The following is a 25,187-nucleotide window of genomic DNA, read 5'->3' on the forward strand; positions in this document are numbered from 1 at the left end:
GGGAGTGCTGCGCACAAGCCGGGCGGGACCCCCCGGCGGTGTTTTTGGTACCGTTTTGACGATCACGCTGCCTTGCAGTCGCAAGTCTGATACGGTCGCCGTCCGGGAACACGCACAACCTTTACAGAAAAAAACCTTGCCTTTGGTGCCCGCAACTTATAACGGCCGTCGGCGCATACTTGCACCTTAGCACCGCCGTTAGTCGTTCACTCGACGATCAATTTTGTTGAATCGGACGCGGTATAAACGCATTTTTTCTCTTTTTTTCTTCTTCTATTAAACCGATTATGCTTTACTTCGGTTCACTCGGGTGTCGCCGCGACCGAAATTGAACTCCCCTCTATAAAGAGAAAACGAAAACACCGCAGGGATAACAGGATTTTTCTTCACACACAAGGCACCACACCAGTCTTCACAGTGGCCGGTGAGTGAGCACGTTAAAATAATATCGTTACTGTTGAATCTCTCACTACCCTCCGGACAAGACGTGCAATATCGTTTTATATATATATATATTTTTTTACAATCTATATAATATATACACTGTTATTGACAGCGTTATGAACCGTCCAAGTTTCTCTAGCGGGGGACAAGAGGAAAGGAATATTTTTAATGAGATATTGTTACCGCGTGGAAAAAATCAAACAGATTTTTCTGTTCAACAGGATTTCCAAGCGCTTTGTGCAAATTCAAAGTCTAAAAGTTTAAATATACAGCCGTAAAGACCAGTAGAACGAAACTGTTAGTAAAGTAATCGGAAATTGACTATAACGACAAATCGATTCAACGTAGAGTGTACAATTCGGTAATCATATCCTGTGGGTGGTCTCTGGGAAAAAAGCGTCCACGGAGAGTGTGAACATCATTTCGAAACAGTAATTGCGTTTAATTGAACTCCGTTTAACTGGCCGAGTTTTTTTCGTTGGGGTCGCTGCATGCGAAAGTGTACACTGCATGTACAAATTGGTTCCCAACAGGCTACGGTTGGTCTCTTAATTATTGTTATGATCGTCGTTGGACTTGAACCGATAATTTTATTGTTTTATTATTAACTTATCGACTTACGAGCCGAGTATGAGTCTAATTGTAATAATTAAGACTACGTCTGATGTTGATTGAAATGAGATTGTGTTTTTTTATGATAAAATGCTACAAAAATGCCTGGTTGTAAATATTTTTTTCGTTATATCAGAACCGACTTGTTGTCCCAGAAACTTTGGCGCGTTCCACTTGAACAACACAATGAACGTTACATCGAGCCCTTCGAGAATACACTCCAATGTAATAATTCGTCTTGTGCAGACCTTCAGCTCTTCTCTGGGGAAAATACATTTTCTTTTACCTCGTAAACCAGTGACGTTTAACTTTTGCTTGCCTCGCCCTCGTTCTGTAATTTTCTTTTCAAATATTCGAACACAATGCTACTTAAATTAATGCCAATAACTTTTGATGAATATTCGAAAATAAATTGCCGTAGAGATTTGTTCAGAGGCACCCCATATAATATAATTAAATAACGTTTGTTGCCCGAAGAAAACGTATGAGTAACGTTAATGGATGTTTATTTATATCTACATAATTTTACTGCTGCCGAGACGCCCAAACTTTCGCAATTTATCTATAGACCCTGGGGGACGTTGAGTTGTCGGCTTGGAAGTTATATACACAAACGAAGTCGGTGTAGTTAACTTTCTCCGCCAAAATACAACGTTCATTGGACACGACAGTAGTGTTTTCTTCAGTTCAAAGTTAAACGTGTAGTACAATTGGTGGTGGACAAAAAATGTTCAAGTACATTTGATAGGACATAAAAGAAAAACCACGCGAACGAGTAGTGTTTTTCCTTCGGCACGTGGTATTCCGTTTCTCCGGCAAAATATTACCCCTAACCCCACGACATACTTCGCCCGGCACGATCAGCTGTCGTTTGTTTTAATACGAACCGACGTAAACAACCGATTAAACTTTTTAAGTAATAATTATTGTTCGGCGGCGGCTGCCGTGTCCGTAAAATGTCTAATGTGCATGTTAACCCACGAGAGAGGAAATTTCTCTCTCTGAATGATTAATAAAGTCTATACGCGCACTCGAGTACTGTGAATCGTAAATCGGTTTCGCGGTAACTTCCCTAAGTTTGGCGGTGGCTCCTCTGTCCTCGGGGACCACCGACGGTTTAATTGTGTGTATCAAGAACAGGAACACGGCGATATTTTAAGGTTAAATCACATCTAAAACGGATTTATACGGCGCGGCAAACACAATTGCTACGGTATTCGACTTTGGATGGTACTCTTTTGATCTACTAAGACATTCCGGTCGTTTTTACAAAAATATTTCCACCGTCCCGTTTTGTTACAATAAAAAAAACCTTTCCTTCAACATCTAATAATAATCTATCCACTTGGTATCGAAGTTTTTTTTTTATACAATCATGAAAACTGTAAAGTTGCCACGTGAAAAAATATCTTTATATAAAAATATAGTCACATGCTTCAATATCAAATGTGACTGAAGTACATGATACATCATTTGAGTTAAAAATAAAAGTAACGTTGTTAAGTTGGAGTTACTTCTTGGAAAAATATAACTATAAAAAAGTTATAGTTTGTATAATGTCTACTGATAAACAGATGAATCTATTTTCTAACTCGAGTTACAGTCCAGCCTTGAATTTATTTTAAGTACAACATAATAATATAACATAATAATATTTACAAATAGGTAATAATCAAACATATTTTCTTGACAATATAAAATTCAAATAAAAGTATGAATGCGTTAGACAGTGTCATTATATTTAAATAAAACGTATAAATTAGGTAATAGTGGAAGTAAATCAATTTATGTGTTCAACAAAAAGGGGTATTATTGGTAAGTGTATAATTAAAAATCAAAGATGATTAAAACGGCCTCATCTTTCCGTTTATATTTCATTTGTAAACGCCCCCCCCCCTTCAGTCAGTAATCAACAACTGCGCAATGGACTTCTACTAAAAAAATGTATTAAGCAAATTTACAAGATAAGTAAGAATAAAAAGTAAGTTAAATTAATAATACTAACTGAATTAATTACATCCCTGTTATTTAATTTGTTGTATTGAAAAAAAGTTACAACTATATTATAGGATTTTTTTCTTTATCTGATTGAACTATTAGATGATTTATTGGAAATCAAAGATGGATTATAAATGTATAAAAAAAATAAGTGTAAAATCTTTTATTGTACCTGAAATAATATGTAGAGAGCTCATTTTAAATAGTCATCTGTATAAAGGCGAGATAGGAAGGTCGTTTATCCTGTGGATTTTTTTTACTCTTACCTGAATATAATACGAAAAAGATGGGGAAAAAGTAAATGAAAACATAAATGGTGTTCATTCAAGAAAAAGTAATTTTTTACTATATATAAATCACCAGGCGTTATGAGGTGAATATTTTATGATCTCATCCGCATTTACGATATTTTTATTGTTGTCGTTGTAGAGTTAAAAAACCGCACATACCCTAGTTTGGCCTAAATAAAGACGCCTAACTATAAAGAATAAATTAAAATACATTTCTAGTCTATTTTCAGTTATAATAATTCCTCAAAGCCCACTGTGTTGGTAACCTAACCTAACCTAACCTTTTTTGTTTGTTATAATTATTATAATTTAGATTTCAAATTGTATTAAATAACTAACATAACTACTGGAAATATGTCCCTAGTTTCTATACTTAGGCGCGCGCTATTAGTTTGCATCAAAACTGAAAAGTTAGAACAATGTTTAATAATTTAATCTAAATCTACTAAAAATAAGTTTCCATGAGATCGAAGGTATACTTAGTTATTTGGTATCTAGGAAAACCTTAGTTAAACAAATAATAGGCTGAATAATTCAGTATAATATCTTGTTTTTAATCGTTTCTTACCTTTTTCTTTTCCGTTCTCGAACTCAGTCGATGGTATGTCATTTTTCGGGTTTATTTTTTTTGGTTCTTCGTCTGATTGTCTGTTTTCGCTCTTACTGAATTTGGTCTTGGTTTACTGCGGTTTTCCCGGGTTGTTTCCTTTCAATTCTTCTCTAGTTTCTCGTTCAAGCCCTTCACGCCGGATCCGCTATTATTTGTTTTAATTTCATTTTATCGATATCAGTTAGATTGTCTTTTCTCACATCTATATTCGGAGAAATGTATACGTTTTCTGTCTGAGTGTATACAACACTCGACTTCTTACCGAAATCGTCGTTTTCAGCTTTACTTAATTTTATTATGAAAGGATTTTCGGCAAGCGGATTAGAAGTGCGATTCATATTGATTATCTCACGTGGAATGATATCACTTTTGGTTTTAATTGTATTGTCGTGGATTTGTGTCAAGAACGAAGTCACCAGTGACGTGTACTTGGACAAAAGAGTTCTTTTCAGTCGACTAAGTACTCTGCATCTTTTCCGTCGTAGTCAATCTGCAACGGTTCTTTAATAACTACTTGAGATTTGTCTGAACCAATGGAAATGCCGGCATATGAATCGGCTACGTTTAACATAAAACACACTATTACATTATTATAAAGTAGTGCATCATCACTAAAAATTGTCTACACGGACACGGAAACACATTTCTTCGACTATTAATGTTTGTTTCAAAATTGTGATGCGACGATGCGTATTGTGTATTTTATAAATACATACATAATATATCTACTATACTATTAATGGAAAAAAAATAACAAATTAATAATATTCTATAATTTCCATTAAACTTTGCTAGATATTACTCCGTTTGGAAACCACTGGTATATATTTAAGAGACTGGGGACGCGATTCGCATCGTTCTTGTTCATACAAGGGTCGCCAGTGCATTTAGGGGAAAACGAAACATGTATAAGCCATTATTTCTAAAGGTTTATTTTATTTTATTTCGTTAAGTGTTATACAAAGATTGTTAGAAGCATTTCACGTCAATACGTTTTTCTTAAAAGATTGTCAGAAATAAATTTCAATAGTTAACTAAAATTCAAAATTGGTACCTCGTTAAAGTAATTATTTGAGCATTGCTCTTTTTTACAAATTGTATTTTTAAATTTAGCATCAATATTATGATTATATGTTACTCAATGCAATTTGAAGACGTTTCTTAGCAACTAAAACACATTCTCGACTCTCGAGTCCTATACTACTGTTTAATTGCTTAAGTTCTTAATAAATATTATCCAAGTACAATAACTTCCAATTGTTCTGCTTCGACAATTTATACTTATATATGTGCTTATAATTAATAGGAGTCTGTTTGTCTCGTTAAGTAACTCCTGGCTCCTGCACTAGTTTAATCTAGGCATAAAATGCCATTTAAATAATTTAAAATTATCTATATTTAAAAGTTTAAAAATAAATATAAAATGATTAAGTTGAGTATTGTTGATTTGTGTTGTAAAAAATACAGTTATTAGAGTAATAATCTTAAGAATTATTTGACTTTTTCCAGTATTTATAATATTTAAATTAGTAAATTATATTGAAACTTAACCACACGTTTGAATACAACGATTTTCTTTCCGACTTGATTACTTATGTACATTTATTTTACGAACATTGTATTGACTTTATTTTGATACAGAAAAAATATTGCATTTGTGTTAAATGGAAAATGTTTTATTGCTCGTGTATACATTTTTATGTCTTTCAATTTTTATGCATACAACGATGAACGAGTTAATGTATTTATTATAATATGATCGAAATGGTTTATTGTGAGTTTGACACGTTTACGAAACGGGCGGGTGGTATTTTTTAAGTTGGCAAATTCGCTCGTGTACTTAGTTTTCGTTAATCTTTTTTTTTTCTGATAATATTTTACTACATTTTGCTTGACACACGTGCTCGCCTTCGAATGAAAATTCGGCGTTTCCGGAGTCCCCCTCGTGTATGCGGCATGTATGCAAATGCATCCGTCCATTCGAATCCGTTTATATTGGCACCCCACCCATGGCCATGTATACCCGCAGACTTTCGCGGAATTGCCCTTAATAAGGTTAGGCGAATGCAAATTCGTATAAATAAATAACGCTTTAACAGGCAAATACTATTGTGTGTGCATGTTGTACGTGTTTTACTTTTAATCCGATAAAACACCGTCAGACAGGCGACAACAGCTATAGAGAAACGCACAAATTCCGGTTATGCGAAAATTGTATAATAAGATTGTAGTGTAATTTGTTTAATAATATAATTTTGAACGGAGTTAATGATTTAACCAGAAGGTCAATATTTGACGGTCAACGGATCATTCGGAGTAGATTATTGTTTTCATAGAGCTACAAGTCGATTATTGTTTTCATCTAAATGCACTCGAGATTCTGTTTTAACTTTATAACTAACGCTAAAAAAACCATTCTTAGAGAGTTAAATAAACTGACTATATTTGTAGAAATTGTAATGTGATGTGCATGATTTAGTAACGCCGTATACATATAATTGAAGAGTGAATTTGTCAAACGTTCCAAGTGCCGGAGAATAAACATTTAAGTTTATCATTTTCTTTGTAGTTCATGCGTTATCGCAAATAATTTGGTATATTTGTCAAGTGAGAAATAGTTATTTATAAGCAAACAACCATTTTTAATACTTAAAAATACACCTAATTGTTTCCGGTAATGAATAAAATCCAAATCAAATAATAATAATGTTAATTTTTATCCTTTGGAAAATTTTGACAAATACACTCGTCAAATATATATGTGTATATAAAAAACGGCTGCTTTTTAACTGATTATTAGTTTTTTACATCATTCGTGTGCTAATTGTTAAGCATTATTTCGCTTTTTACAGTAATTATGACATTTGATTTGGCTCTTCGGATATCTTTTTAACACATTTTTGACGTTGTACACCGTTTTTGGCGGAAACATCCTTTGTCGTTCTTTCATTATTCACATTGATATTCGACGGTTACCTTTTATTTTTCTTACATCGATCGTAATCCGTCAATGTAACGACGGCGAGTTACTTACTAGGTCAGGACAAAGTAATTTGTTACGGGGTTTTTTATCGAATCGACTACTATTATTTGAACGGCTCTGCAAACGCTCGCGACGATGCGACGGTTTAATAGAATATCAAGATTAATGACAAAAATGTATAATAACACCGTGACCTCAACCGAAGAGAAAATCACTTACATTCATGATCAAAAGATAAACAACTCGGTGAGGGTCGTAGCCCACCCGCCGAAAAAATAGTTTTTTTAATTTTATTAACAGTGCATAGGTATTTTAAGGGCCAGCAAAAGGATTTTTAACGACCGAAAACAATTTCATACTGATAAACGGTGAAGAACTTATTAGAATTTATAAGAATTACAGCTGCTCGCGGATTCCCGAAATCTCCTTTTGGCTCTCCAATTGGATAAAAACAATTATTTAGGCTTAAAAACTTTCACCGTCACGCCGACGATATTTTTCTTAATTTCGGCAATTACTTGACGGTGGCGGCCGCAATAGCCTTTATATTGTCTTCGCTTAGACAGGGATTAGTCTCGAAATCAATTATTTCATGAGCATTGAGCGCGATTTGTCATTGCTTTTACTCTGAACGAGTCTCTCCCCTCCCCCATTGTAATTTAACAATTTGTTTGTTTCAAAAGTTATGCACATAATAATATTGTACAAAGTGTACACAGGGATAACAGATAATATTGGCCGGATACGCAGACGACATAGTTGTGATAGCAGAAACAGAGGATAGTATCAAAAGAAAAATCGAAAATTTAACGAATCCAGCGAAAAAAAGATTGGTCTTATCGCCAAGGAAAACAAAACCAAATTTATGATTGTATCTAAGAGAGAGCATGCATAAAACGCAATAACAACAAAAGACCTGTCATTTGAAAGAGCCCGTAACTTCAAATACTTTGGGGTAGATATAAACTCACAAACAGATAGCCACCGATGAGATACATAGAGTAATCGCAGCTGGAAACAAATCCTATTTTTCATTAGGCCAACTATTTAAGTGTAAAAAGTTATCGAGAAGAACAAAAATCAGATTATGTAAGACCCTCGTTAGACCGATTGTACTTAATGCCTGTGGAGCACGGGCGTCTATCAAGCATGATGAATACAAACTAATGACATTTGAAAGGAAAATTTTGCGAAGAATATTTGGGCCAAAGAGAAACGACGAAGGCGTCTACGAAATAAGGTCAAAAACAGAGAAGTTATTACTTTATTAAACGAACCCAGTATATAGTGGCCACATTCAAGAGCCAGAGGTGGGTCGATTAAGTAAACTTCGACCAAAAGGGAAGGCAGTAGTCTATGGACTACTAAAGGCCTAGGCAACGGTGGAAGGACCGAGTTAAAGAAGATCTTAAAATACTGGTAATGCCGAATGGAGAAGAGCTGGCAGCACATAAAATAACGTGGGGAGAGGTTGTCACCAAATAGTTCTAACAGTGTATTCATTGTAAATAATTTGTTATTAAAATACAAATTACTTTGTAGAGTTGTAGTCTGAGTAGTTTTTCAAGGCGTTGTAAATTTTCGAAATTAAATGTTCAGCGCAATTAAATTTAGCGCATAGGAGCCGACATAATGTCAGCACAAGACCCACACCAGTCTCCTGGTAGTATTGTAACTGGCCGTCAATTGAGATGCACGAATATTTGAACATAACACTCTGTGTAATTTCGTTGGTAGGTTTTTTTTTTGTTTTGCGATTAATACAATGAGTCGGCCAAGTCGAATATTTATAATTTGAGAAAAGTGAAATAATAAGAACCTCTTGGAAAAGCTGTTATCTGATGCTCAAAGTAGTGACGGAAATATAGGTATACATTCGTTTAGGTTTTAAAAGTCAATCGGATTGTTTTTTGTCAGGCAAACGAGTACGGGGATTACCTTGGGCAAATAACGGTGGAAACGCGAGGGTTTTACACGGCTTTATATTTTTATTTCGGTTAAAATGATATTTTACCATTGCAGAGCCGTGTCATTTGGTTTCTACGAAATCCGAAACCATATTAATACAGTGTGCCGATAAAAAAATTATATTGTTTATTATGTAAAACAAGTACCGGAAACTAATAGTAATAGCGTCGACCGGTGGGATTAAAATTCAAATGGATTTTTTTTTTTTTTTTATGGACAGCTCTTAAGCAACGGATGCGCGTTGTATTAATGCGATTATAGATTCGATGCGACCAAATTGAGCGGTGTGATAGTGACAAAAAACATTCAACAAACAAAAAGTAAGCACGGTCAAATAGCAGAGCTGCTGTTCTTTTACTTTACGGTTCACTATAACAGTATGACTTTAGTACTGTCGATGCGGCGCGATTGATTTAAATGTAGTAAGCCTGTAAGCCATTTGAAAACAAAAACATACAGTATTTAGAACTGAAGTACGCAGTATAGGTTTTGTCTATAGAAGTTTTAATTGCAAAAAAGTATTGCAGTATCTCTCTAATGGTAAAAGCTAAAACTAAATAATTAATTAGCGAATTCGGTTTTATACGTAATTTTACATTTTAATTACAAACATATTAAAATTAGTCGCAAATTTAAATAAATTTTCAAGCATACATATTTTATTTAACGGTAATTATGTTGAGATCAAAGTTGTGCATTGTTTGAATAAAACTTCTGACTACCGGCTGAGATACAGGAGCAATACACAGAAATGATTTCTTCATTGTAACTGGGCATAAATTTACATTTTGTACACTATATTATTAGTAATAATTCATCAAAGGGAAATCCACATAGTTTTTTCGCTTTGAACTTTTCTAACGCAGTTGTTGGGCAATTGTTGTCCCAATACGTATACTTAGCAGCTGTAATGTAAAAGTACGGCTTTACGAAATTTGACACCAAGACTTGGTTAATCATTTTTTTCTGTTTTTATTGAAAATCAGCCTTGTCAGAAAATGCGTTTTTGTTAAATTTTCACGAGTGTACTTTTACGCTAAAATTGCTCAGAAACCCAAAGGTCGTATATGGATGGCTTAATTCAAAAAAATGTTGTATGTACAAAATGAGGTTTTTAACAGGATGTGTCAGGAGTGTATTTCAAAGATGGACTATTTTTAGGACATCACGGTATCCCGCAAGACAAAAATCGTCTTAATCCTTATCAGATTTGATGATTATTCGAGGCCGAGTACTACTTACCGGGAAGGTGCTACGCGCGGTGTGAATATGGCGACGGTCGATGCGACGGGGGAAACTTACACTCTTCTTTTTGTGCCGCGCAAAAATGTGGTGAAGCGACACGGTGGAGGGTAGTGCACACGGGGGTCAACGGTGAGTAGGAGGAGGAGGGCGAGGGGAGCGGAAGAAAAGTTCCGAAGACGTTCGCATAGGCCGATCGGCGGCCGCCGGCCGTGCCCGTCACCGCGCCACGCCGTCCTCCGGCGGCCGCTCACCCGCCGCCGCTATTGATTTTGAAGGCAACTGGTACCGGGCTCTGCGCACTGCCGCCCGGGATCATCATCTCTACCCGCCGCCAGCGCACCCTTGTCCGCCGCACCCCCAGCGCACGCACCCTTGTCACCAAAATGCATTTGCGTGCGCGTTCGGGGTATAGTAAGCGGAAAAAAAAATAGAAGGCCCGTGACCTACTAGAAGGTGCATGCGGGCTGTGTACTGTTGTTGCACGCCGATGTTAAAAAAAGTTATACCGAGAATAAAAAAAAAAAACGATTTCTTCCACGCGTTATAATATTAATTATTTGGTTAATTTAGAAACGAATATAATTAGCTCGAGTACCGGAAATGGTGCGTACTCGGTAAGAGGTCCAAGTGCGATAGAACCGCGGAACAGGCGAGGAAGGGCGAGGCGACTGAGGAAACTGATGTATTCAACCCGTTTTGATTTGCCTAAACAAATGACAGTGAAAAAGTATATTTTAGCACTTTACTTCGAGTTTAAGTAATAATGTAAGCAATATCTGTATGATGTTTAAATGTTAAAGGTAAAAGAGATTAACGGAATGTAAACGGCGAGATGCATGTGATCAGGTTGAGAGTTGTGACAATAGCAGAAAAAATTAGAGAAAATTGATTGAGATGATTTGGGCGTCTTAAAGAATGGAAGAAAATGAAATAGCAATACGGGTAATAGAGATTTAATAAAAGTTAAGGCAAACCGAAGACGAAGTGGGCGCGGGGGGTTATAAATAAAGAATTGGTGATGGATAGAGATTTTCACGTGGAGATAGAACTTACGGTTGGCCGATCCCATTGGCGTGGAATAATGTAAAGAAGAAACTGGAGTATCGTATAAGACGTCGGTCGCAAACTCCTTTTGCCGACGAAAACGATAAAAACAAAACACTTAATTTTACCTGTTTAACGAATCCTCTTAATCGAGGTTGATTTAGCGCGACGGTAGTAAACGTATCGTCTGCAATGTCACTAAAGCGACAAATGCGCCGAGCTTTCGGGTGATATTGGCTTAGGAGACCCAATAGCTGCAATTAAATCCTCTGAACCTCTTAAGTCGCCTGTCCGTCGTGATGGCCATTACACAAGCTGATAAGTGCCTTCTCTTTGGGCTAATCACCGTTTAAGTTGATCGTATGTGTTCGGCCGTTTTTATGTGATTGATTTATGTAAACGTTATTACAACCTTAGAAGTTTTATACCGTATAATATTATTATATAAAATGTACGTTTATTGTACATAATGGTTCAAGGGTAATAATTAAAAAATATATATAATTTATACATGATTTTTTTTCAATTCATGTACAAAATAAATAATAAATATTGGACCGGATGTCCTAACCATTTTGGATATTATTATTAGTTGGAAACAGCTGCATCAATTGTATAGAACTTTTGTCGCCGTTTAATGTTCAATCCAGATTTGCATATTAATTATTAAAAGTACACTGTCGAGTGTCGACCGTATGTGATTGCACTCTGCTATTCTCACAATTTATCATTATTTTCATAGTGATAAATTAGTTTACAAATCCAATACAAATTATCTTTTATTTACTCTGGATTAAATTTTCCACGTATAATATAATGTTTAGTATACTTTGAACTCGAGTAATCGTTATTCGCAAAAGTTATTATTAATAAATACGAATTTCTCGGAGAGCCTTCATAAATACAACTGAACTCAAATTGCATTGTACAACAGCTACTAACCAGTTCGGCGTAACGCGGAGCTTACACGATACACAATAATATACTAGAATCAGAGTTGTGCACATTTTTATTCTAATAAATAGTTATTTGAGTCTTCCTATATAGGTATACTAGTTTTTGTATACTTTCTAAATGCAGTAAATATTAGATGTATACGAAACGATGTTTGAAAATATAATTGTTTGAAAAAAGCGCTTAAAAAGTAATTGGAAGTTATTTTTAAAATCATTCGAACAATGTGTTATCTAGAAGATAATTTAAATAACGTTTTATTCGAATGATGCACCCAACTCCGACTACAGTGAACGTACATCGTCGTTTGGTTCGTTTGATTTCATTCGGGGTTCGCCGCAATAACTAATCTACGGTTAACACCCCGTCGGTCGACTTGCCCTCGAACCGTCGAGGATTTGTGTAGAATAAAAGTTGGCGTCAGAGATTTATGCGCCCGTCTAATTGATAGGCGAGTTGTCGGGGAAAAAACCCCGAAGAAGAGGGCGGGTGAATTTTGAAAAAAAAATTATCTATATAATATGTTATACATTACAACAACGATGATTGAAAACCGGGTACGTCGTTTTGGGGAGAATCCGACCTGGTAAATTACGCGTACAATTGATACTGACAACTCATGCGTGCGGCTGGCAAAAGATTTGGAAACCCTGGCGTGGAATCCGCGGTCGGTCCCCGCCGTTACCGTTCTGGAAAATCCGATTTAGGCGTCAAAAAGGGTTCATTCGCATCCGATGGGTTTTTCCCGCGCGTGTGTGTGTGTGTGTGTGCAAACGTTAAAACGTCAGCTGTCGGCGAAATTGCCGACTTTTTTTTAATTTTTGGTCGGCATCCGCCGCGGTGATCGGTCGCCGACCTTTAGTGCTACCACAGATAAATGTTGCTAAGTCTACACGAGGTGGTCTGTGTGGACGGATATTATGGTTAATGATAATATTACAGCTATATGAGTACAAGGGTGGAGCCTGCGTATAGTTAAGGTCGGGGCGTAGGTGAAATCGAGCGGGTAGATGGCTTAGGCTCCTCCAAAACTATGACTAGCTCTACAACATTTTTTTTTTACGTAGACCTAAACTTTTGACTCTGGATGTGCATCATAAATGACATTTAAACAAACAACTCATTCTATTACTTAATTAAAAAAATAAATATAAAAACTGATTTTTTGGATTATCAACATTTATTTTCCTATAAATTTGCCGAATAAATTAAACTTAACCACTGCTTTTATTTAATTTATAAAATAAAATCTAATTTTCTATTTTTTTTTTTTTTAACGAGGATGGCTTTTGCCTCCAGTGCCCCCTTCCTTAGATCCGCCCTTGTATTAAAAATCAGATAGCTCACATGACTCTAAATGAAATCAGTGTGACCGCATCATATATATGAAGTATAACGTTTTATAGTAATACCACAGATAAGCTAAAAAGAAATTATCTAACTTGTAATAATATACTCGTTTATCATTTAAATCTCATGATTGATAAGGAGTTTGTACGATAATATTTTATGACATCTGCACAATAATGTATACTAATTCATGAGGCTACGCTGATAATTTCGCAAGCTTCTTTTTAAAAATTTCCTTTTTCTGTGGAAAATATATAGGTACAATTTTTTGCTACCCCAAAAGTATTATTACGGTGTCGCCGTTTTCCGGACGGAATTGATTTCCAAGAACGTTTCGTCGCATGTGCAGAATAAAAACTTTTTAACGCTCACGTGACTTAAGCTTTTGCGGCTGCGAAATTGAAAGCACCGCCGTCCAAACTGACCGAGCACGTTTCGCACACGTGTAATTTTAGAAACGAAAAGGTTTAGTTTTTATGCTTTTGACCGACTTGCAAGCTAACCGTTGACGCAACATTACAAACGATACCTGTTTGCCGAATCACCGAGTCAAAACACCAACAAAAAAAACCTAGTCCATTCCGGCATTGTAACTATATTGGTACTTGGAAATAACTGATTACAGTTATTTATAATCATGTTCATAGTTGTATAAATGTATTAATACTTGTATAAATTCATTGACAGAACTAAAAGGGGAGCTGGGGTAGTTTCAAATCCGTCTAACATGTTTGGGTTGTAAAAAAAAATATCAGCAACCAATTAGGTACAGTCCCCGAGTAAGGTTTGTCATTATTACTAACATTCTTTGGGAGCTTTCAGAGTTTTTAAAAAGTCTAAACTTCCTCAGCCTGGGCACACACAGTGGTTATAGAATATAACTATACTGACATTAGTGTTTGATTTATTAGTTATTTAATTTTAACGAATGCCAGAACAAGAACTGTTGTTGCGGTACATACTAATTAAATGGCATTTCCAACTAATATTTATGTCTAACCCCTATCATCAAATGCCGTAGAATTAACTCTTGTAACGTACGGTATAATAATATGCAAGGGTCTTAGGCGAAGTATACATTTATTAAAAAGGTAACCATAAAAACGGTTTTTAATTGTTAAGTACGAGGAGAACGCACGTCATACTCAGTCAATAATCTTAATTTTAGATTAACGTTTGGACAAAAATAGCGGATTGGCGTGCAAACAGTAATTTAACCTGAAGTTAATACTTTTTCCCGCTATAACGTTTGCTAAGTGGTCAGTAGTAAATTCCGTATCCATTGTCCCGTAACATTACCATTGACATTATTTGCCATTATTTAATTTTATTATATTTTTATCGCCACTTTTATTTTTATGGTGTACTTTTCCTTTTTTTTTTATTTATACCACAGAAGAAGACGTACAAAACATGCCGTTTACTTTTTTCTTTATTATACATTTCACAACCCAATTATTTATGCCGTTCATTCGTGTATGACAGACCTGGTGTTAAGTATTGATGGTTAAAGTTGCATTACATAACTGAAAACCAGTCGCCACTAATTTATTATTCATAGTGCTTGACACAGACTACGTTCTAACTTTGTTTTTTCCAACCCCCTTGTTACTGAACAACTTACCCAAGGTAGTGCGTGACAAATTATCCACAAATAAGTCGACTCAAGTCCAAGTAAACAACAATCTATCCATTATATAAAATGTATATTTATTATTTTTATACTTTCTTTGAAACTTTTCTGTTTTAGAGTTATACATTAAAAAAATTGTATGTAGCATCTGTTTTTTTGTAATTTCTCAAAGATTCATGTTATGCTCCCATAACCAAATTATTATTATACTATGATGATATTGGTCCAGCACTTGACTTCAATAGTGGGTTTGTGTACATAATATATAAATTGTAGCATTACATAGTTGCAGTTGCGTGTGTCGTGCTAAAGCCTTCTCAAATATATTAAACGAGCCTCGCGGCTTGCATATTGATTGAAATTAAATAGGTATTTGCCGGGTTTGTGTGTGAATGCATGTATGTTTATGGGAACAAAGGAGCTAAGTAAACGAAATGTATACAGAATAAACGCCTTTGCATTAATTGAGCTTCGTATCTAAGTATTAATGCTGTTATAAATTATATGAAGTTTCTTCAATGTAGTAAGCTCCTAAATTACTGTAAATCGTTTGCAACGTCTTCAACATTCTTAACGCTTTCCCAAAATCATGACCATAATATACATTATCCCAAAGAAGCAAATCGTGTGTAATTATTAAAATAATATTCTTCGTTATATTTAAAGACAGTGTTGCTCAACTTCATAATTAAAACATTATGATCTGATCCCCGCGAAGATGATGTTGTTAATTTATTATGTAATAATATAAGCCTAATTGGAATAGCTTAAACTATATAAAGACAGTTTGTCGATTGGACATATTTTCTAAGACTATATTGACGAATAACTCGCACGCGAGGTATATAATTTAGTTTTGTTATACTAAAATGGCTGTTAAGGTGAAATCATAAAGATTGCGTTTTAAAGGGTTAACCCGGGAACTTGTTGTGTGTGAAATTGGTCCCATTTCCGTTGTACTTACAGTAGTCAATGTTGACGTTTCCGGTAAAAGTTTATTTTTTGGACGCCGCCACGGTACTTGGCGTCAACCGAATAACGGACCCAAGTAATCGACCACAAAAAGGCACTTATCAGAATGACGGCCGTTCACGTTATGTATACTTTAAAGGGACGGCCGTGATGGCTCGGAGAGATAGAGAGAAATTAAACTTTGGAAAATGCACGAAAAGGGTTAAGCTAATAACAATCAACGAGACTTAGATGCGCTGTACATAAATTATTAATCTCACAATCTGTTTTTATTGTTTTTTTACTACACCAAACAAAACAAGACATTATAATAACCATCGACGAACATAGTAATCCGAGTTGGGAATCAAATTTTGTCGTTTTAAACAATAACACAATATTATTCGAATGACAATATTATTCAAGTCAAAAATTTGTATGTAATGGAATAAAAAAATCATTAACAGTACACTATAAAGTTATTTCTACAATTAAAAATATTTACTCCGATAGAATAAAGTTTTTAAGAAAAAAATCATGTTTAAAAATTGATATTCAATATTATATGACGGATTTACTGTAGAAGATTGGATTTGATTAATATTACCAAATTTCCACAGATTAAAGTTACAGTCCTTATGTATTAACTCTAAGTTTACATTTTTCTTTGTACATACATAATAACTTTTTTTTTCAACCATTAGGAACAATCTAAATTTACATGCATTCTATATCGACCAATATCATTGTTCGATGAAACAAATATTTCCTAATATGGCGTTTAACCGTATTTTGTTTACATTATGAACTTAAAAAAAAAAAAAATAAATAAAAACGGGTTATTACCTACAATAGTTCTTAGCTGTTAGGTTTATCTTATTGTACAAAAATCTATTGCGCCGTTATCGACGTTTCAAGATAAATTTTTCCGATTTCATATTATAAATATGTACCTGTGTAATTTTAAGTAGCGGTTTTATTCTTTTCGTCGTTAATATTTTCCGCTTGTCGAATGGAAATTACTGATGGAGAGGAGGGGAGGCGTGGGTGAGAGGCAGAAAAACATGTCGGACAATGGAACTACAATTAGTGCACTGAATTATGCACAAGTCGGTATAATAAAACGTGCGTACTTATCTTAACGAACGTCCGGCGATACTCTGCACGTGTAATTTTTGTACTGGGGCTGCTACTGGCCGAGCACACTTTACCGCGGACCATTTTTATTGTTACTACCCTCGCTGAAGTACCGTCCAGAGTCCCACCGGGCAAAATGGTCCCACCGGGACGAATTAGACGGGGATTTTTTTCTACACCCCCCCCCCTCCCACTGTCTTCCAAATATATATAAATGTATACACATACAGACATAATATATAATGATGAAAAAAAAAATGTTTTTAAAAAAAAAAACGTGACCAAGATTTTATGATGATAATTACGACTTAACCGATTCGTGTTGTGCGTAGATTTTTTTTTCTTCCCGTCCGACGAGATGGTAATATTATTATTATACTACACAGTGTGTAGTTTAAAACTGTAGTCCGCACTCGTGCTAATTGTCTTTGGTATTAAGTTTGTGCACGCTAAAGTTTGCACACACACACACACATGCGTGGCTTCCGCTCCGAGCAAGTTGCAACTGAAAACTGCTGTAACAAGCAACGATAACCATTGTTAAACGCTATATAATAATACAACAATAGTACAACTTTGTATCAATTATCACGAATGCAATATTATTGTCACGCAATATAATTATCGATCTAAGCGGAAAAGTAATAGATCAGTGAAATTAAATAGTTTTTATACGTACATAATTAAATTGTTAAAACCGTTGCGCGTTGTCAAGCTGTACACTTATATAGGTAACACACATACATAAATAAAATATATAATGATGATTACAAAATATAGGCGTGTAATTAAATGTTCAGATGTAAAATCGGTCAGTGATGATTTTGTATTACTTTTTGAATTGTTCACGGTGATAGATAGCAATAAGGTATAAGCTTTACCTACAGTGTACACGGTAAACCAGAAAATAAAGGCGTTTCGATATGACAGCGCGTCGAATGAGTGAAATGAATAACGTCGATGGGTACACGCATACACACATACACACTGGACACTAAAGGTATTTTTCAATAAACCAAAGACAATAGGTACTGCTCATCCTTGACCAATCTGTTTGATCACGTGATATGTAATTGATTGTCTGTGTCTCCGTCTGGTGAACGCCCGTCTCGCAATGCAAACGTATATAATGAGAAAAAATAAATAGCCAGTACAATCGTTGAGACAACAAATCGAAATCCAGTCTTTATCACACGTTTTATCACTGAGTAATAATATTGTTATTCATAATGGTTAAACACAATAATGATAAAAAATTACCCGAAGACTTTAGAAGTTTTTTGTATAAATTTGTACCTAATAAACTAAATAATAGATCAATCCGACATTTGACTGGTTTTGAAAGTTGACGTTTTTAGTAAATTGTTGTCACCAAGTATGCTGTATTCGAAAACATAAAGTATTCATAGTGTTCCTGGTGCTTTCACGTCCAAACGTTTGGTTTAAATATAATGCATAGTAAATTAACGCATTACACTGTCTACAGCTTTGGGCTGTTCCTAGTTCGCCATGATAGCCTACAGTAACTATCTTGTGTACCTCCGGTGTAACCGTTATGCGAGACAACTAGGTTACCGAGGTATGTTTGTGATTTAAAACAATACTTAGCAATTTTCCAGTTGGAGCTGTTACTCTCGAAGTAATTTAATACTTTCGCAGAAAACTAAGTTATTTTACCGGGACGAAAACGCTTTTCCCGTTCCGGCACCACACCGATGAGGATTTGACGAATTGCTAATTTTTGCACAATGTATATTATAAAGTATTCGTGTCAATTTAAATAACGAACTGCTCGCCCAGGGGCGAAACGAGACCGGAATGTTTTCACTGCGATGGAGTTTTCGTTGAAATTGTAATTTATATTACACTCCAGTTCATTAAGATTCATATAAATTACCGTCAATCGATTCGCCCAATTATACACAAGAGATTGTCCAACGTTGCAGTGTGCAAATTACATTTTGTAGGAAGCCGTAGGACAAAAGCAATGGCAGGTACACGCTATGGCGGTTCAGTGAAATTTTCAATTAAAACAAAAACGGAAGACAATATAACATTAAAATACAATACCGAAACATTCTATTCGCATACACTGCGAAATCCAAAAAGTTTCAACAAGATGCAGTTTTTTTTTTTTCGTTTGACATGCTCAGTGTTTGGCATCTATATTCGTATCTTTCGTTCTGTTCCTAACATTTACCATTTCCCAGTTAATAACTGGAAACCCGCTCTTTTGACTAACGTTTTGTTTTAATAAAATCGAGTTCAACACAAAGAATTGTCGATTTTAACCGGATGTTATATAATCGCCATGTACACAAGTGTGTGAGTGTTAATGCATGTGTGTTACATTAGCGTTGCTATTCGATGAAAAAAAATTCACTGGAGGTAATGATGCTTGACGCTGAAATCGAGTGAATCAAAATCCGTCGGAGACGCTCGGACAAACCGAAAACACATTTTTCACATGCTCAATAATAAATTTGTTTAATTTTATAACGATTTTTGTGAACTTCCAAAAAAAAAAAACTATAATAAAATCAGGTGTAAGTGAATTTAAAGCGAAAAACACTCTAGAATTGAATCCCAGACAGCAAAGTATAAGATTATTATTTAAAAAAAAACACCGTGAAATCGTTTTATTATTTGGCTCGAAAAATTAATAAATTTTTTTAAAAATAATTAAAAAAATATATTTTGCGCCGTGTGGGTATCAAATCGTATAGTCTTAAAATGGAATATATTTTAAACTCATATCAGTGCTTTTACAACTATACGGCCGCTTACACGGATAAAACGGTTTATTAATTATTAATAAGAATAAAAAGCAAACACTGTTATCCATTGACCCCAAAAATCTTACAAACGCGCCACGCTTTTAAGGTTCGGATCGTGTTCATCTTAATTGTTATTCATAATTTCAACCACCCGAGCCGGGTTTTAATTGCTTTTTACCGAGAGTGTAGATAACACTTGACATGGATTTTTGACCGTAGTTCTCATATATGTATATATAGGTACCTACCTCGTTTCGCGTCCCCTTTTATTGCTCGGGGCTGATTTCACACTCGGATAACGCCTTCTGATTCGCACACACACACACACATGTTAACCCTACTGGCTACTCGGCTTCCGTTTTACAAGCGGGTCTACGGTGCGTTTTAAAGTAGAGAACAAAATTAATACCTCGGTTTATGTAGGTATAGTAGTATTATTGTCTAACGTTTAAAACGCAAGAAAACGATCGATGCACTGTGGGTTCGAAGCGTCCAAGACAGCGTGTATTTGTTTGCTTGGCACTTGGAAACCGACTGAATAATTTTAGTCACGTACCCGACAAGTATAATCGGCAGTCGAAATTGAAAATCTCAAAAATCCGTCTTACGGACAGACCCAATGGACTTACACTCAACACATGCACGCTGTTGGAACACCGCATGCTTTGGCCGGACGGGTCAAGTAGAAGTTCGCGTGATCAATCGTGCTTCCAAACCGACCCGCCGTGCTCTAGGCACGACTTGAAAACCCGAAAACCCGACACGGCGCAGAGTAATACCTACTCTACACTATACATGTACAATTTATTCAAGTATATTGTACTTGGGCTCTATGCCCAAATCGTTGCCGGCGTACGATACACGCGAGCGCGCAAGTATATTGTCGTACGCGCGTCCGTGACTTCCACCCCCCCCCTTTTTTTTTGTCCTAGGCTCGGGGAAAAAGCCCGCCGAAACAATCCAATTACTACCGGACCGAGGAGCATTTGTTGATATCGGTCAAAAGACATACCTGGTCGAAATCGGTTTGTCGGACGTTTGCACGAACGCCGCACAATAAGGACAACGCCCCGTAGATTATATTGTACATGTTATATAAATATATATGTGTATGTGTGTAGGCCTATATATATATATATATATATGTGTAACTCGTCTGTACGGTCTATTCGGGTTTCAAATCATATCAAAATAATTGTCCACAGAAGAAACATCTTCTACCAAAAATTGGTAATTGTATTGTAATACGCCTGTGATACAATAGAGATTAAGCTGATCTAGCATGAAAGGATTACACGGACATTACTGCTCGTATAGTATAAAGTTGCATTCAATTCAATTGCACGTGAAATAATTATAGGGAAACTGGAATTATCATACATACAATATTAAATTCGGCAAACGTTAATTCCGTAGTTCAAATAGAGTTTACATTTCCAAATAAGTAAATAGCTCAATCTATACTCAACGATAGCGTTAAGATATTAGATGGATTCAATGGTGATTTTTTTTATTGAACCCAACTGGTCTTCTTTATACATATTGTATAAATATTGGAATTATCAATTATAATATAATTAGTTTTAAATACCTGCCGCCGTTTGGTTAACCGACTAGTCCTTGGTCAACTGACAACCCTATTCGACCTCCTAATCATATTATACTCGTATTGAGATGATCATCATAGCATGTCAGAATAGGAGCTTAGATAACACGAAACTGACGCTTTTATTACTAAGTTTTAAAAAACCGATTAAAACTGCTTTTTTAATTTTATTTTTGTCAAACTTATTAAAATACTTTACAAACGCCTTTAGGTTATTAAACTCTAAAAAAGTAACTATCGGAGGAATGGACAAAAAAAAACTTTAATAAAACTACCGCGACGAACACGAATATTGAACAAACTCCTGCGGGGCGATTCTCGATATGTGCAGGCATTTGTCGTCACTAAGAAACGGCGGCGAAGTAAGAAAAGATTGAAACATTAAAACGCAAAAGCTATTACGCGACTTTTAATAGTGTTCATTTTGTAAACTAGCTGTTTTTTAATAATAGTCACCAAAAAAACCATAATGATTGTCGTATTATAATTTCCACGACTTAACTTCAAATGACTCTAACCTTTACATTGGCTAGTAGAAAAACAAACAAAATTCGTATTATCATTTCTATTTTATTAACTCCATTGTTATATTATTATTTCTAATATTGTCATCATTGCGTTACGTCGTAAACCATCCATCATTTTTTATTAAACAGTAGTTTCCGTTTTGGGATGCCGGCAAGGGAAAACAGCCGTGTCTAGCGGCATTACGAGCTGGCCGGCCAGTGCTATCCGCCACATTGGTTGTTGGTATGTTTCACAGAGAACGTTGGAAAACTTGGTACAACACCGCTCGTCGTGCACTAACAGAGTATTGCGCAAGGAAAAGAAATCAAGTGCCAATCGATACGACTTTATCGAAGACGTACCTGGGAGGCAGTGGAAAGAAATTGGCGGAAAACCCCCCCCCTCTTGTAGTATTCCAAGTCGTACATAAGTACTCATATTATACATGATATTGTGCTTCAAACGCACATTGGTGTGTGTGTGTGGGCGCCGTGTACATAAAATGGCGGTAACGATGGATTTAAAATGTCTATGGTTTTCTTTACCTACCGTTTAGTTTTGTCACTATCCGAATAATTATTAATATAAGGTATTTTTATTTGGACACTAAAATAACAACAATAGCGTACAACCGAGACAGTATACCTATTATTACAGTACCTATTCTAATCGTGTACACGGCACGCCAATATTGTACTTGCACAGTTACACTCGTTGTTTTTTGTACTAGAAAAATAAAAACGATATAGTCATTGTTTCGTTCGTTTAAAATTGTATTTGTTATGAACACGATACAAAACAAAATGTAAATAAAAATCATTTCCGTTTGGCATGTTCGCGGGCAATCATATTATTTTATATTGGCATTACACAAATTGGCCGATATTAAGTTGTTTTAGTTGTTCTGGAAATAAAACGCAATTACAAGTTTTCGAGAAACCTCTTTTGGGATTTCGAAACTCGAGGTGTTTCTCGGAAAGACGATCCGATTGTGTTATTAAATAAATAAATGACAAATAAAAAAAATACTGTAATATTTCAATATTTATTTATTGAATAAGACGTATCAACGAACATACTTTAAACCGTGTTGCGATTACAGCAAAATTATATGTTATTGTATTATTATATAATATCTCATACTCTCCAAGAACGCAGTACCTACACAATAAAGTAATTAAGTTTCTTTACATTTTCATTAAACCACATTTATGACTTTTAGAAATGTCATTCGTCGAGCCGTTTGTTTTATTTTGTTTCTGACCCCAGTTACACATAATCCTATGTACAAACATCGAGATTATAGTGATAAGTGCCCACACGTCGCACATCTTTTAGAGTCCCTGGTAATTCATTTTTAATTAAAAAATAGTATACACGTCACAAACGCTTGTCAAGAATGCGTTCTGTATACCTACTTGGTTCTATTTTCATACTCATAGTGCACTTGTTTTGACTATAAAATACATACCTATATTGTTATACTTATTATTGTACTTTTTTTCTGTTACAGGTGAGTAAAAATTACTTTATGGAAAATTGTACAGAAACATTTATTTAAAACGATATTCCTTCATCGGTTATGTGAGACAACGTTCATGACACATTTCACGAGGTAAGATTTACGGCCGTGTAACGTTAGCGGGTTAGGAGAAGCGTTAGGGTATTTTTTTTAGCTAATATCATGTAAACACCGTTAAAAAAAACATATTGACTTTCTACTTTTTATTTTATCGAGTCGATGCGAATTCTCAAGCAATGTGCTACATCATATTGTGCATACATAGTTATTAATGTTTTTCGTTGGATTTGCCGGACGTCATCTATTAAATGTTTTATAGTCAATGGAACAGTAAATTTTGGGGTACTTAGACATCAACGTCAGTGCAGATTTTTAACACGAATAATAATATAAGCTCCTCGTGTGCATTCAAATGGAGCTGACGATGACGCGGAACTCGCGGTTTGTTCACAAGGTTTCGTGTGTTATTTGTAGGCAATCCATAATACACATTCTGCTCGGTCGTCGGTTCTGATACACTGTGAGCCGAAATAATATTAAAATATTGTCACCATTCATCGGATGAACGAGTGATCGATCAAAGGCGGTGGACGTACGCTCGCATGTCTCAAACAGCGCAGCTGAAGTAATGATGTACATATTATTATTATACACAGAGGGGTTAAGCAGCGCGAAAGAGGCTGAGAGCCACACGGGTGTGGGAGGACTACGTCATACAAGTATGTGTGCGCGAAGGAAGAAATAAAAACGTCGTTGGGATATTATTTTGGAGACGACGACGACGCCCCGAGGATTATTATAATGTGCCGTTTACGCATCTGCTGCCACAGCGATTCATATAATAAACCCATTGACGACTGACGGCCGATGAAGGATATACGAGCGTTATAATAATAATAATAATAATATATCCGGTGCCGTGTGTACTTAAGGCCGGGGGAGGTGCGGTCGGCATGACGTTTCCTAGCCCGGATCAAGACGATTAAACCGAATACAACCGTCTGTCGAATATGTGACGACGAAGCGATAATAATATGCGAAAAACACAACGCGCCTAATACAATGTTATTATTTTCATTGTAAACCAAACCGGACCTTCTTCGAATGCGGAAAAAGGAAATGTATTTTTTTTTTGTTCCATCAAGACTCGTCTTTTGCGTACACGGTAACATCGGACGGAGTTAATTCAATCTCAACTAAAAAAAAAACCGTCCAAGTATAAGCGCAGACTATACAACAGTAGGTATGTACAAGTAGTTTATGGACCCGGGTGACTTTTGTCGTTGTGAGAATTACACGTATAACATGTCTTGAAAGTACAAACGCAATCGGAGTAATGGAAAAGTTGCTATTCTTTAAAGCACGCCGAACAAAATGTGTTTTTTTTTCTTGTTTCCTACACAACGTAAGACTCGTTCTCTCGGATGCTTTTCCTTCTCTCCCCCTTCCACCAAACAGTCTTTGGATGTTTTGCGTCTGATACGACCGGCAGAGTCTATCACGGCCGATGAGAAAATCGAATACGTCTTAATGAAATTAAATTTAAACGTAGGAAA

The 25,187-nt window shown here is 35.5% G+C and overlaps 1 protein-coding gene across 1 annotated transcript in view; it reads left to right on the forward strand.

The window, feature by feature from the left end:
• Nucleotides 1-265: 265 nt before the first annotated feature.
• LOC126847228 (teneurin-m) overlaps nt 266-25,187 on the forward strand; it is a 190,902-nt gene continuing 165,980 nt past the window's right edge. The window contains exon 1 of the mRNA XM_050587381.1: nt 266-424. The gene's annotated coding sequence lies outside the window, so the exon portion shown is untranslated. The remainder of the gene's footprint in view (nt 425-25,187) is intronic.

This window comes from Adelges cooleyi, unplaced genomic scaffold, assembly GCF_023614345.1.
Source record: "Adelges cooleyi isolate 19-005CV unplaced genomic scaffold, UGA_ACOO_1.1 ACOO_flye_CR_arks_rails_tigmint_CR_PRNA_9, whole genome shotgun sequence".
Lineage (NCBI taxonomy): Eukaryota > Metazoa > Arthropoda > Insecta > Hemiptera > Adelgidae > Adelges > Adelges cooleyi.